This window comes from Scophthalmus maximus, chromosome 2 (assembly GCF_022379125.1).
Source record: "Scophthalmus maximus strain ysfricsl-2021 chromosome 2, ASM2237912v1, whole genome shotgun sequence".
Taxonomy (NCBI): Eukaryota; Metazoa; Chordata; class Actinopteri; order Pleuronectiformes; family Scophthalmidae; genus Scophthalmus; species Scophthalmus maximus.
The window spans coordinates 12409811-12423481 of record NC_061516.1 but is presented as its reverse complement, the minus strand read 5'-3'; the positions used below and the strand labels follow the sequence as shown (position 1 = coordinate 12423481).

Here is a 13671-nt window from a genome sequence, read left to right as displayed (position 1 = left end):
ACAGGCTTTGATCTAAGTCTGTCGAGATCACCGCGATAAATATCAGCTTCATAGACCTCGTGCTTCACCGCGTCGTCAATGGTTTGGTGGTTATCTGCAGAAAATAAATGATGTGGTGTAGCAGCAGCATATCAGTAGAGGTGATGCCAGTTTTTTATCTATGCAAGTGCTTTTATTTTGACATGAATGATGTCATCATTGCTGTCATGGCCGTATGTTTCACAGCAAATGTTTCAAATGATGACGGCTTTAATTTGTGAAATAAGCAACATGCTCAGATACTGTTTCTCTGCTTCTCCACTTTGCAATTGTTTCTGTCAGTGAGTGAAGCTTCATCAGTGTACACTTTTCTGTTATATCTGACATTGCACACACAAACACATACACACACACACACACACACACACACACACACAAGTGCATGTCGATGCGTCCTTGGGCAAGACACTTAACCCTAAATTGCCTCTGCCAGCTCTTCCGACAGTGTTTAAGATAAGATAAGATAATCCTTTCTTCGTCCCACAACAGTGAAATTTGGGTGGTATAGCAGCAAATGGGATAGCAGAATATAAAAAAAGCAATATGTATGTACAAAATATAAAATATAAATACTATATACAGAGCAGTAACAACAATTGCACATAGAAAATAAATATTTCACGGTTGGTAATTGCATGGATGTGACAGAAAAAGCATGGTAAACAGCAGCGCTGTATGAATGTGTGTGAAGGGGTGAATGTGACTTCTCCTGTCAAGCTCTTTTAGTGGTCAATAAGACTTGAAAAGCGCTATATAAATATAGTACATTTAGTCCATTTACCATAATACATACACACAGAATGTGTCTTTCTCAAGTACTCTTGTATCAATAAACCCTAAGAATTAACAAAGAGGGAAAATGAACCCGACTCCTCCACATTATATTTGTAACCAGGACATTGTCTCTTCTCGTTGTCGCCATCTTCACCATTGCCTGAGGTGAAGTCTCAACAGGTAAATCCATAGGATTAAACCTGCCCTTCTCAGAGTGCGTTAAGATGAAGCTTGATCGGCGCAGACTTTTTGGAAGGCCTCTGTGTTGGTGCTATTAAACCCCACTGTCACCCCAGCTGTTTCAGCCCCCCATCTCTCCTGTGTGATCCTACTGCTGTGATGAATGTCTTCACATCCTTCACTATAGTCAGACTGTAGTCAGCATACTCTCTCAGTTTAGCAAGTAAAACAACATTTTTTGAATAATTTTAGATAAAAGTATTGCTCTTCAGGGCCCAATGAGACAGACACACCAGCCTCTAAGGAGGCTCTTAGTGGTGCCTAGCTTCAGTCCTACTGCCAGGGCCTAACTCCATGATCGGCATGGAATAAGTTGTTGCATTCTTTTATCCTCTATAAACATAATTGTCTGTCACTTAAAATTACGGGTTATTGAATTTAGCATGATGATTTCAATTTGCAGAGCACAAAAAACAACAACTTCCAAATATTTTCAACTGTTTTGTTTGAAGTCACTGGCTGCATGTTGAAGAGGAGCTAAATTACAGAGTCAGACGCAGTCATGTTTTAGTCTGATTAATGCGATCTGTTCAATCCTCAATCTCCTCTGCCCCGCTCCACAATCTTCATCCCTTCATTTCTATGAAATTGAATGAAAACAGAAATAGGCCCGTGTCAGATTAGGTTGACCTTTCATGTCATGGATTAGGAATGGAAATGAAATGTTTTTCCTGCAAATAAGGACTCCTGATTTATGGACTAATCTCGCTACAACCGAATGTCATCATCCCCTCTTGGAATATTCTCAGTTAACACAAGCAGTGCAGAATCGTAGAAATCATATTGTGTGTTTATGTGTGTGTGTGTGTGTGTGTGTGATAAATACTGCAGGTTTTTTCTAAATTATTATTATGATGAATTCATGCCTATATGAAGAGGATCCACAGAGAATCAAAGCTAAGCAGGAGTGCAGGAACAAGATAGTTTTGTGCCTTCAAAATCAGGTCACATAAGTGGGTTTTGAGATTGGCTATTTATTCGGTATAAATATTGATCTTGTGTTCCTGGAGGTCTCTCAAGTGTTCCAGCAGTCTGTTTAGCATCACACCACTCAACGCTTACTGCAGATTGTAAGAATAGCTAATTCCGAATCAGACCACGGTATCGCGTGTCATCTTGATGGTTATCTGATTTTGCTGACACAATGTGAAATTTAGTGAACATATACAAATGCAAAACTTCTTATGTTGTCTGTGCATTTTTTATATTCGTTGGTCACACATGGTGATATAACTAACATAATTTCATTTCGGGGCGAGGGATGCAGAGTTGCAGGTTGGATGATGGAGGAGAGAGAAGTGGTACAGTGTAGGTGAAAGCTTTTATGTCCTTGGGGTTATCAGATAGGCACCTCCCATCACAGATGTTCCACTGAATTGGGATCATAACACCTCTAGAAGACTCAGAACTAACTTCTGGTGGCACCGAAACCACTCCGCCTGCTCTCAACACTGAGCAATTTCTTTAGGTTTTTACCATTTGTTTTCCTTTTTTCCCCCCCGAACAAAATTGTCTTTCAATTTAGGATCAGGCAATCCCAGAATATGTTATTCAGCGAGGGGTATCTTGGCTTTGCTCAGTCCATGCGCAATTCCTCTCACATCTGTGGACAGACACTTCCTCCATTGGGAATGCCTTTGTGCTCATTAGCCTAGTATTAATGTTTTTTTAGTTTTTTTTTTAAATAAAGGCTTTCATGCGCACATGCTAAATCCATGACAAGTATCCGTGGCTTAGTGCATCACTGAAACGAGCAGGCGGAATGAGGAGCAGAACAACAAGTGAGATTAGCAATTTAAATTGATGATTTTTCTCTTAAAGCTATTTACCTCAGAATACAAATAAACAGATTTGGAAGGAGCAGATGTTTTTACAGGGTTCTTTTTGCCCTGGTAGCAGCCTGACTTGAGGGATGGCAATGTTTGTGTTTCCGTCAGGTGGGCTACCTTATTGGTGGTCACCAAAACCTAAGTACAGCCTCACAGAGCAACTAGAATGGCTGTAGACTTTCAAGTTTTATCTGTACTTGCTGCTTACACTGCTTAAAGAGGCAACAGACAACTATCATGCCCCTAGTGATTCCAGGTGGTGCTATTGTTTGGTCACTCGCTGCAGCAGCAAGACACCGGTAAGGACGCAGGTGCTTTTCCTCAGAGCTCCTGAGGAAGTTGTCAACACCACTTTGGTGGTAACCAAAAAGAAGAAAGAAATATGTACACTGAAGCTGCAACGTCTTCTTTTTTTTTGGCTCCTAGGTTTAATTAGGGGTACATCATGGCTTACTCAATGCCACCAGGCTGGCTACTGTCCAAAGCAGAAAGCAACCGTAAAAAATTCAAATTTAACAAATTGCCTTGAATTAAATGTCCAGCAGTATAAATAAGTTTTGATTTATCTATTTCTCTTTCTCTCTCCTTCATTGCCTCCTTTGTTTCTCCATCAACAGGATTTTGATTTTCTCTTGCCAGATTTTTATCAATTGAGCTGTTCGACTGTCTGCCATCTTCTATCACTGAGGATACCTGGACAACCCTATTCCTGTGAAGTGTTTCCTTTGTGCCGTAAATCGAGCCGTAATTTTTCCGTTAAATAACTTCCCAGGGGCCAAGAGAATAACCAGGTGAAAGTAAGGCTTATAGGGGGCTGATATAAGTGCGGATGCTGTTGTTTCCCCTATCATCATTATTACACTGTTTAAGCCAAATAGTCATCTATTTCTGCTTTAAATCTGGTGAACCTTCTGTTTCTGTTGTCCGCTGTGCGAATGTTTCTTGAGCGAACATACACAGGGATGGCAAATTAGCTTAACTAACACCCCAATGATACCATATGAGGCTCCTTTCCTGGCCCATATGTCAGGAAGTGTTCGTTTATGAAAATGGCATTAAACAGTACAAAGAAGAAATGTATGAGATCGGAGATTGAAGTCCTGCTTTCAGAGATCCAGAAATGGAAGTCTATCAATTTTTTGCTGTGTTAGCAGTGAGATTAGGTGATGCACCAAAACAGAGCTGTTAATGCTGCGTCACCTAAGGGTTGCGCTGTCGCTGAAATAAAGAAGAAATAGTTCGATGGGAAAATTACTTCTTTTTTTATGTCTCAAGATGGCAAGGTGGTAAAATTATTTGACAAGCCTTCTCTGGCGTGTAGAGCAGCTTGTGACCAGCTGTGTCAAGACTCATCCACTTGACCTTCGCTTCACCAACTGTGTGCCCTACCACGGCACAAGTGCGTGAAAAACTTGATTTGAGTAATAGCAGACTATGACAGAATTTTGTTCGTACCTGAAGGAATATTCAAAAACAGACAAAATTGGTGAAAGCAGCAAGTTCTCCTAAATCACTTGTACGGACATTTTAAGGACATTTCCGTTCATGCGAGCGGTTCTTGCATGAGGCCCATTGTCCTACCCATTCAACAGCCTGTTGCACTTTTATCTTTCCATAGGGTTTGTTGCTACCCCCATATTACTGTGCTGGGCAAACAGCTCCTCGGTGTCATTGATGCCGCCGCCAAGGTTCTCGTCATGGTCACTATAGAGTCTACGTCCAGCTGTCATTCTCATCTGTCACATATCAGGCGGTCAAAGCAGCTGTTGGACAAATCCATTTAAAGCCTTCCATATAATGAATCCTAGAGTATGATTTTTGTTTTGCTTTTGATTAAATGTATATTTGAGAGCTTTATATAACCGCTTTAGTGGTTGCGAGGATCAGTGCAGTGGACATTTTCAGTCAGATTGGTCGGTTGGGTCTATTTCAATGATCGAAGCTTTTGCTAGTTCATCAGCAGTTTAAAGGTTGCTGCACCAGACACGTGCGTGATTCAAAAGGGTTGTCCTTCCTCTCTTAATTAATCGTGCGTGTGTTTTAGGCAGTGAACCAATCAGAGTGCCATCATCCATTTCTGTTAAAAGCCAGGTGAGCCTTGGTGCTATTACGTATTTTGATTTGCCAGGTAGAAGGAGAGAACGTTTATCTGTAGAGGAAATGGATTCACTTCGCAGCTGAGCAGATTATCTTGTTTGTGTAACGAGTACATTGTATGCGTGTTGTGCCCTAAATACTGCTTCCTCAAGACAGTCATGTGCCAACAATGCACACCTCAGTTTAAGACCAACACGGCCATGATGGCTGCTCAGGTGAGCGCAAGTGCATTTACTATTCAAACAACATGAATGCTGGATGAAATAAAGAGAAAACTGAATCAGATGGCACATGCCGGATTATAGTGTGGAGGAGTGCTGTAAACAGACTGAAAGCTCAAGATCCTCCACGAAACAAATGTGACCTTTACCGATGTGGAGAGCTATAAGGTCAAGGCAATGAAAGGAAGAGATAAAACTCGGAGGAAAACAAATGTGCTTGACCTTTTTGAAAGACAAGAAAATGATCTGGAGAAAGAATGGCATGAAACTGTTCACTGAATTAGGCTCACAGTTCTCAGGTGTCTAAATGAACGTGGTGTTTTATTGTTTTTGTATCAAAGTGCTTCAAGTGGGTTCACCATTTAAGATCGAAAACAGACCAACTTATTTATCATAACATTATCTTCCATTTAAATTTTATGTTTCTCTCAAAATAAGAATATCTTGCGTAAACCCATTTGAGATTTCATTATTATGATGAAAAGTACTGTTGCAAAATGGGCGGATCCACTTTAAGTGTAAAAGTCCCAGTCATTTTCTCCATAGGCAACTTTATCAATCTGCCTCTGATAAAGAGTTGGAGATACAAGGCCTTGTGCATTGAACATTTGCCTTTTTTTCGGCAGTTACGTCCTATCATACATGTATTCCACAGTGGATGAAAGCTATTTCCCTGTTGAGAATGACAATGCAAAATCAGAATTGTCACCCGAATCTCGGCTCTTCTCTGCTTCACGGAGTTTCTAGCGGCTTCCAGCTGGTTGTTTATTTCTCTGGAACCCACATCATTGCCTGGGACCCAGGTGAATCCTGGGAGCTCATTTAAATTTGCTCTGCCAGAATAAGGTCTGGATCCCCTCCGTTGGGAAGTGATTTCCCCCGGCAGAAAACTTGCAGGTCCAATCACAACCGATTATCTGATAGTGGGCGGGGTTTATACCGTGACGCGGGGCGGTAGCGACTTTTGTAAACAACCAAGGCTGCCGCTAACGAATGAGCATTTGACTAATGGTACCCGATAATTAAAAAATTCTCCCTCAAAAAAGGCAATACTCATCATTACTCCTCTCTGCTCAAGTCGGTTTACAATTTCACGTCGCTCAAGAGACGTCACAAGATTCGCCTGCGTCCGTCGGCAAGGCCTCTTGGAAATCGAAAACGAGCCAAGAGGTCCCAGACTAAAACTCTTATACTTTGAGTATCACTGTTTTGTTTCGATCTCACCACTCTCTTAGGGCCGAAGCAGGCAGCTGTGCTCTCAAAGGACTGATGGCGCCATTAGAGGTCTGGAAACAGAAGCATCTGTTTCTCTTCACCCTTTTGCGGGCCGTAAATGCAGAGGTCATTCGAATTAAAACCGCTCCTCGCTGCTCTTCTTGTGGAATCCCACAGACTCCTCTGCAGCCGGGTAGATAGCTGAGGCGAGAGTTCCACATTTCACTGCTACCCTTCACAAGAGAGTGCTCTTTGAAGTTGCAGAGCTCCGCTGCAAGACAGCCTTTGAACCAGTGGGAAACCGCAGTGGATTAATGGATACTGCAGTCAAGTCTCTTGCTAAGGGGCCCGCCTGCGCTATTGTGAGCAGACCGTGCAGATCTTTGTTATTATCAGCTCACCACTAGTCATGCCCTACATATGGCCCAGTCAGGGGCAATGCCACGGGCTGTCATGTTTGTTTTTCAGATGTAAAAGGAAGGTTGATATGACATGGCCCTGCTCAGGGCAGCTGCGAACAGGAAGGCACAGTCATTCATGTATCCGACTCCATCACAGTGTGTATAGCCAGAGCCGCATGTGGGGAAAGCAGCTGTAACACAAACTGTAGCTGCTATTGTAAATTGTGAAGTGAAGTGTGTTACTAGAAACGACTAAATTTGATCACAGCTGTTTAATAACAAACTGAAAATCTGACAGTGACACCCGGGATGCATGAATGTTCAGACAGGAAATTGTCTGGCATATGATAATTCATGACCTGCTGCGACTTGAAGACGAGCACACATGAACAGTCACACGCACACACACACACACACACACACACACACACACACTCACACATACAGACACACAAAAAAATGCTCCCACCTGTGAAGCGCAATTAAATGACACGCAAGAGGAAACGTAATAAGTGCCACGACTAATCAGGAAAGCAAACTGTTCTCTTCACAGAAAATCTCCCCTGAACTGTTAAGTGACAAATCTAAGGGAGAACATTTTATTTATGTGCGTTTGTTCTCGTGGATGTCAATTATGCACAGTTTTTTCGAGATGAGTTGAAAATAATTGTGCCAGGTTTTAATTTAGTTCAAAAAAAAAAGTGTCGGCGCTCGACATCCTCTGCTCCGCTGCGAGTGCTGTGCGCAGAGATTTGCGCTGCATGGTAGGGAAGTGGGTTGAGTTTAATTTAGTGGTCAGAGCAGACTGTTTATCACACGTTAGCCAACTTTAAATCCAGCTTTAGGTGTACTGAGGAATAAGCCAAGGCCCAATTTAAATTTCCGTTTGTGTGTTTGTGAGGGGACCTGTGCCAATCCCTGCTGTGTTATTTAAGTCAAACTGAGGGAATACATTATGGATGAATCAGTCCTGGCTCTGCAGAGAGAGAGAGAGGGAGAAAATAAACTCTGGCCATGGAAGAGAAACCAGAATATGTTCAGTTAAACAAGTGAATGATTATTGTTTTTGACTTCATGTGCCGTTTCCAGGCGATTCAAGGAAATTAGTTTAAGATAATGAAATCGTGACATGCTACATTTTACCTCACCGAGGGGTAAGAGCTTATCCCAGCATGCACCGGGCGCGCTGGCAGTTCATCACAAGGCTTATACGCAGATTAACACGACCACAGTCACTTTGTCACCTCTTAGCACCATCGTGCTGTGAGGCAACAGAGCGAGTCACTGACCCACCGTCATGTTCCAATTGTTCGAAATGCAGCTTCATTAGCACCTGTGCCAAGAGGCCGACCGATAGGAAACATGGCTAGTAGCTCTTTTTTGGGGCTACGACTGGTTTTCCCCGCCAATAATGCTGAATTTATCACAGGTTACGTTTGTAATTGTTAGGCTTAAAATGTGACATTGGATATTTGAAATGAGGCGAGTATATGGCATCTGATAACCATGCGCCCAGTCGTCGGCCCTTGGATTTGCATTTCCATGCCGCCACAGGCTTGGTGCCTTTCGGCCAAAACCGCAGCTTAATCTGCCAACTCTGTCCTCTCGGTAACCGTGGCGCGCAGCCAAGTCCTTGTTTACCCCTAACCCTCGTCTGTCACCACATTAAGCCCGTCTCCCAACAGAAGCCCAGACACCGACTGCAATTAAAATATGAATATGATACCTCTTACTCTCGCCATTAGAAACACAGAAATATCCGCACAGATGCTTCTCTCCCACATTAACACAAGTGGACGTGTGGGGAGTGCAGCCAGAGTGCAGATGTGCCCTTGCGTGCTCGCACACACAATCTCTCACACACACACACACACACACACAGATCAAATTGTTATTTGTGTCAGCTAATCAGACGAGATCAAAGTGCGGATGTGATTGTTTCTCAGTAACACTTAAGTGCACCGTGGGTAGATATGTGAAACACCAGTCGTCCGTACTCTCGCATGGTCTCATTTTGAACGTGAGCATCGTTTACATATCACACGATCAGCGGGGCGATTTTTCACGCGATACATTGAGGATTTTGAAGAGGGTAATAATGGAACTAATACAGATAAGACTAAGCCGCGCTATACTGTAGGTGCATTGTGGGGTGCAGTTAAACATTAGCAAATGCTGACAGTAGCATGGCAACACGTTCACAGAGGCAATGTTGACTTTCAGCAGGTTTAAAGGGTTAACAATGTTCATCTTAGTTTAGCATTTTAGTGTTGCTAAGATTTACTCGTCGACACAGAACAGAAAGTACAGTTGAGGCAGACGCTTCGCTAGTTACAGGTATTTGGTCGTAAAGTGCTGGACAAATTGAATTTCTGAAAGTCTTTACGAAATTCCTTCCAATCGTCCCAAACCCTCATTGCTACTTGAACAGGTCTAATGTTGCAAATATTGACTCTTGAAAAATCAATACACAGATCTACTGATATGATAATGACTAATGACTTAAACCCTCCTCAGAGATTTCCCCTTTGTGATAATTACTCTTCATTTATCCACTGCGGCACAAATATGTGGATATCAGAACTCTTTGCGATGTTAAAGCCCTCGAAACGCAAAACGCCATCACGGGGAGAGAGAGCTGCTCGTCGCCGTATCTTGTGGAATAAAAGATTTTTTGTTTGAGGAGCGGTGCATATTGTGGCTCTTGCTTTAGAATTGAGCAGTAAAAATTTACATCCTGGTGATATGGGGGTTTAATAGCCCACTGAATCTGCCTCTGAAGTAGACCCCATAAGCTTTTGGCAGTAAGCATTTTAAATTGAGATGAATCTCCAGTCACTGACTGTTGGAAAGAGGAGCCGTAAAATGCACGACAAGACTTTTTATACAGAAGACTTGATTAAGTCCGGGCAAATCGTTTTTTTGTGGTACGAATAAGTATAAACATATTCATAGCCTCATTTTTTTTCTCCTTTTTGTCGACTGTTGTTTATTGTTTTTATACTTCACACTTATTCCTACCCCTCCCCCCCCCGCTTTGATTGGATGGTGTGGGAACGCTCCGGATTCAGAGGGATTCCTCATCTAATTACTGCCTCTGCTTTTCGGACTGCAGCCCATCTAGTGCGTCATGGCTTAAGGAGTCATTTGTCACACCCCACTAGGAGTCTCTTTTATTCCCTCTCAAGCTTTCTGTCTCTTTCTGTCTCTCCCCAACTGTCAATGCGTCATCCACTCTGTGTGCGCGTGTGTATGTGTGTGTGTGTCTTTTCTTACATCTTTGCGTTGTTGTAGTAAGCTTTCAGTCACTGAAGCTGTCAATTTCCTCTCCTCGTTTGTCTTCAACTTCATTCTCAGAGATCACAAGTGCAACTCCTTCTGTGATCATAAATTGTGGCAATGAACAATTTACCTTTTTTTTTTAATGTTCACTTGATGTAGTCAGGAATAGTATAGATTGTGATTGTCTCCTGATAGAGCTGCTCATAAAAATAAAGCCGGAACGCAGGGAGGACTGGTGAAGAAGCAGGAGTGAATAAGAGAGAGAGCACACGAGCAGAGAGGAGAGCGGAAGTCTGACAAGAGCCAGTGAGTAAAAGTTGATAGAGAATGAAAAACTGATTACTTATTACCCCCTTGACTCTTAATCCAGTTTACAATAGTCAACTTCACCCAGGCAATTTTACTTCAAAGGTTTTGAGCCATGGCCAATTATATTGCATCCAAGAGAGAGAAAAAAAAAGTAGTGAAAGAGAATACTAATTAATATCAAGTCAGAGCCAGAAAATAAATCTTTTAGCCCGCTAGCAAACTTGAATATGTACCATTTACCGTCAGCCTCGTAAAAAAATGAGCAGATTCGCTTGTTAAAGATTATCCGCACATCATATTCAGTACCATTTTACTGATTCATCTTATCTCATCTCTCAAAGATACTCATGTTTTTGTTGTTGTTTCTCTGCCTGGGTTTAGCTTGAGAGGAGAAGCTAAAACATTGGATTGTAAATATTTCTTTAGGAAACATCTTGAGGAAGATTTAGATGGTCGACTTTAATCCTGTTCTTTTGAGCGACGTAAAAGACGACTGACCGAATGTCATTCTCGTCTAATTCTCAGCAGATTTGTGATGAATGTAGTCCACAAATATGTGTCCTCAAAGAGCCGGTAATGTCAGACAACATTACCGTTTTACTTAGCGGGGTGAAAGCAGCCCCCTAAAAACTTGGCGCAAAGCACAACTGAATAAAGTTACACTCTGTCCACAAAGGCCAACAAAAAAACAAAACAATCCAGCCTCAGAAAACTATAGCTCAACCATTTACTGTCTGCTGTAATCTGCCCCTAAAGCCCCAAATGCTCCCTCTTTGCATTCTGCCCCCAGAAACTATTAATACTCTCACTGTGTTAATGGATATTAATGGGTAAAGGCAACAAACAGACGGGGAAGAGCAAAGTAAAGAAACATCATGTCGAGTGTTGGAGGAGGGGGTCTGCACCTTGTGAGAGTTCTGTGGTGGAAAAACACCTTTGCACGTCTGTAAAAACACCCTCCCCCACTTAGAGCAAGGTGTTCCACAAATAATTACACTTTATTGTCCCTTCTTCTCGGTGTTAGAGGGTGTTTGTCACGTGGCGGCGCGTAGCGCAGTATGGAGGAGAATAACAAAAAGCCTCGTCGTGCTGCATGAAATTAAAGAAAAAGACCAGAAGCAGCCAGGAGCTGAAGCATTTGCTGGAATTGCATTGTTCAGTGAAGAAAAGCGGTTTTCGGGATGTTACACGAGGCTAACTGACATGCATACGAGGTCTTCCTGCAGGCTGGGCAACGTTGGGTCTTGAGTTACTGAGTCCGGGGCGGTGCGGCCAGTGGGCAGCTTTGGGGACACGGGAGAGGATGGGGCCGCACTTATATAACCAGAGCCGTGGAAGATCGGGGCATCCGAGCCCGAGTCCACACCGCAGCCGGGAGAGGAGAGACGGAAACGGGGACAGACAGTGTTTTGCGTGGGTGGGGGATGGGCGGCGGTAGTTGAGGGGGTACAGCGGAGAACATTCCAGTAAACTCAAAGGCATAATCTTCTTATCCGTGGCAGATTGGTTCAATGTGTTATGTGGTGCATGTGCACGTGCACGTGTGCCTGCGTCCATGTGTGGCGATATGTTTGTGTCCTCCACTCGGCTCCTTCTCTTCCATGTACTGGGCCCTAACTTCCTCCGCCCGTCCACATACCGTACACTCTCTCCACCTTTCATCGCGCACACACTGGACCGAGAGCCGCTCATTTGCCTCTCGTCCTCATTAGTGCCTCTTTTTTCCCTGTGTGTCAGTTCATTCTTTCCCTGCGATCACAAGATGAAAGTGACCCCCATGTCGAAGGCAGAACGAAGGCACGGTTCCTCCCTGAGACTGTTGGTGTTCCTCTGCCGCTGGCCATGGTGGGGAATCGTGTGGGAAGAGAGGTGGATGGTTGAAGGGCGAGAGGGGAGGGTGTGTGTGTGTGTGTGTGTGTGTGTGTGTGTGTGTGTGTGTGTGTGTGTGTGTGTGTGTGTGTGTGTGTGTGTGTGTGTGTGTGTGTGTGTGTGTGTGTGTGTGTGTGTGTGTGTGTGTGTGTGTGTGTGTGTGTGTGTCCAGATTCTGCTGATTGTTGGAAATTATACCCTCTAATTTCACCTGCAACTCCAGGAGACAAAGGCCTCGGGGAGAGAATAGGATAAGGAGGTATTTCACGGAGCGATAAGAAGAAAACAGAGACAAAGAGAGAGGGAGTGATGAAAGAGGGAGAGAAGATGGACGTAGGGGGCATGAAAGAGACAGAGAGAGGGTGTAACAGGAGAATGAGGTTTGGTCTGAAGCCAGTCAGGGAAGACGGCGAAAGAGGACAGAGAGAGGAGAGGCAGCCACTCAGAGGGAGACTGGTTTCTACCGAACCAAACCATAACCTTAAAAATCATCCAACCAACTTTAGCACAAGCACGCCCACCACACTCACGAAGACACAGAGTTTTTTTAGCAACCCTTATTAGGACATTGTTAGGGCCCGTCCCACTTGGCCCTACCCTTTGGCCCTACCCCTCCGTTCTTCCAGTCCACTCAAAGTGCTGTTTGAAGTGGTTTGAAGGGGTTGAAAACCCCTCTACCCCATGATCTTCAGAAGGAATGGCACCGCCTGCCCTTCACGGGAACGTGCAAAACGGAGGGGTAGGGCAAAAGTGGGGGAAATGGGAAAGGACCCTATATGTGGAAACGATTGGCAAAACCTTACCCCTGACCACTGACCTTAACCAGGACATCTTAAATCATGTTTTACTTCCTTAGGACCAGGCTAGGGATCTGATGAGAGTTTTCTTTTACTGGATTCCAGAGGGCTAAGGCACTGTGAGGGCTATCGGAAGAGGGCGGAGGTTGGTTGTGTCAAAGGCGCTGTGGAAATATGCATTTAAGCATAATTTTGGACCATGATAATTACACTTTTTACACAATTCTCACAGATGGACTGAGCGCTGTCCTCAAGTAAGTGATCACGCTGGTTAAACAAGACTTACCACTACAATTTAATCTTCCTCCAATAGACATCTGACAGTGCAAAGGCGTTTAGCTGCAAACCAACAGTTCTGATCGGTTGGACGTCTCCAGAAAGCTCCCGGTCCCAGTGGCCGCGAGTCAGCTGACTGATTTACTGTAGCGAGTCGATTTCCCTCTCACTACTCTCGCATAATTATTTTCTCCCAGTTAATATCTTTCAGACTACAGTCTTCCTGAGCTCATCGCAGACTCCTGCATGTCCGCGATGAGGTCGAGGACTCCCAAACACTTGGGACTGAAAGATTCACTCAATATAAATGGACTCAAATGCA

The 13671-nt window shown here is 43.7% G+C and overlaps 1 protein-coding gene across 5 annotated transcripts in view; it reads left to right on the top strand.

Annotated features, from left to right (window-relative positions):
* Window positions 1-13671, top strand: part of nlgn2b (neuroligin 2b) — a 125675-nt gene that overhangs the window by 45219 nt on the left and 66785 nt on the right. The window lies entirely within an intron of this gene.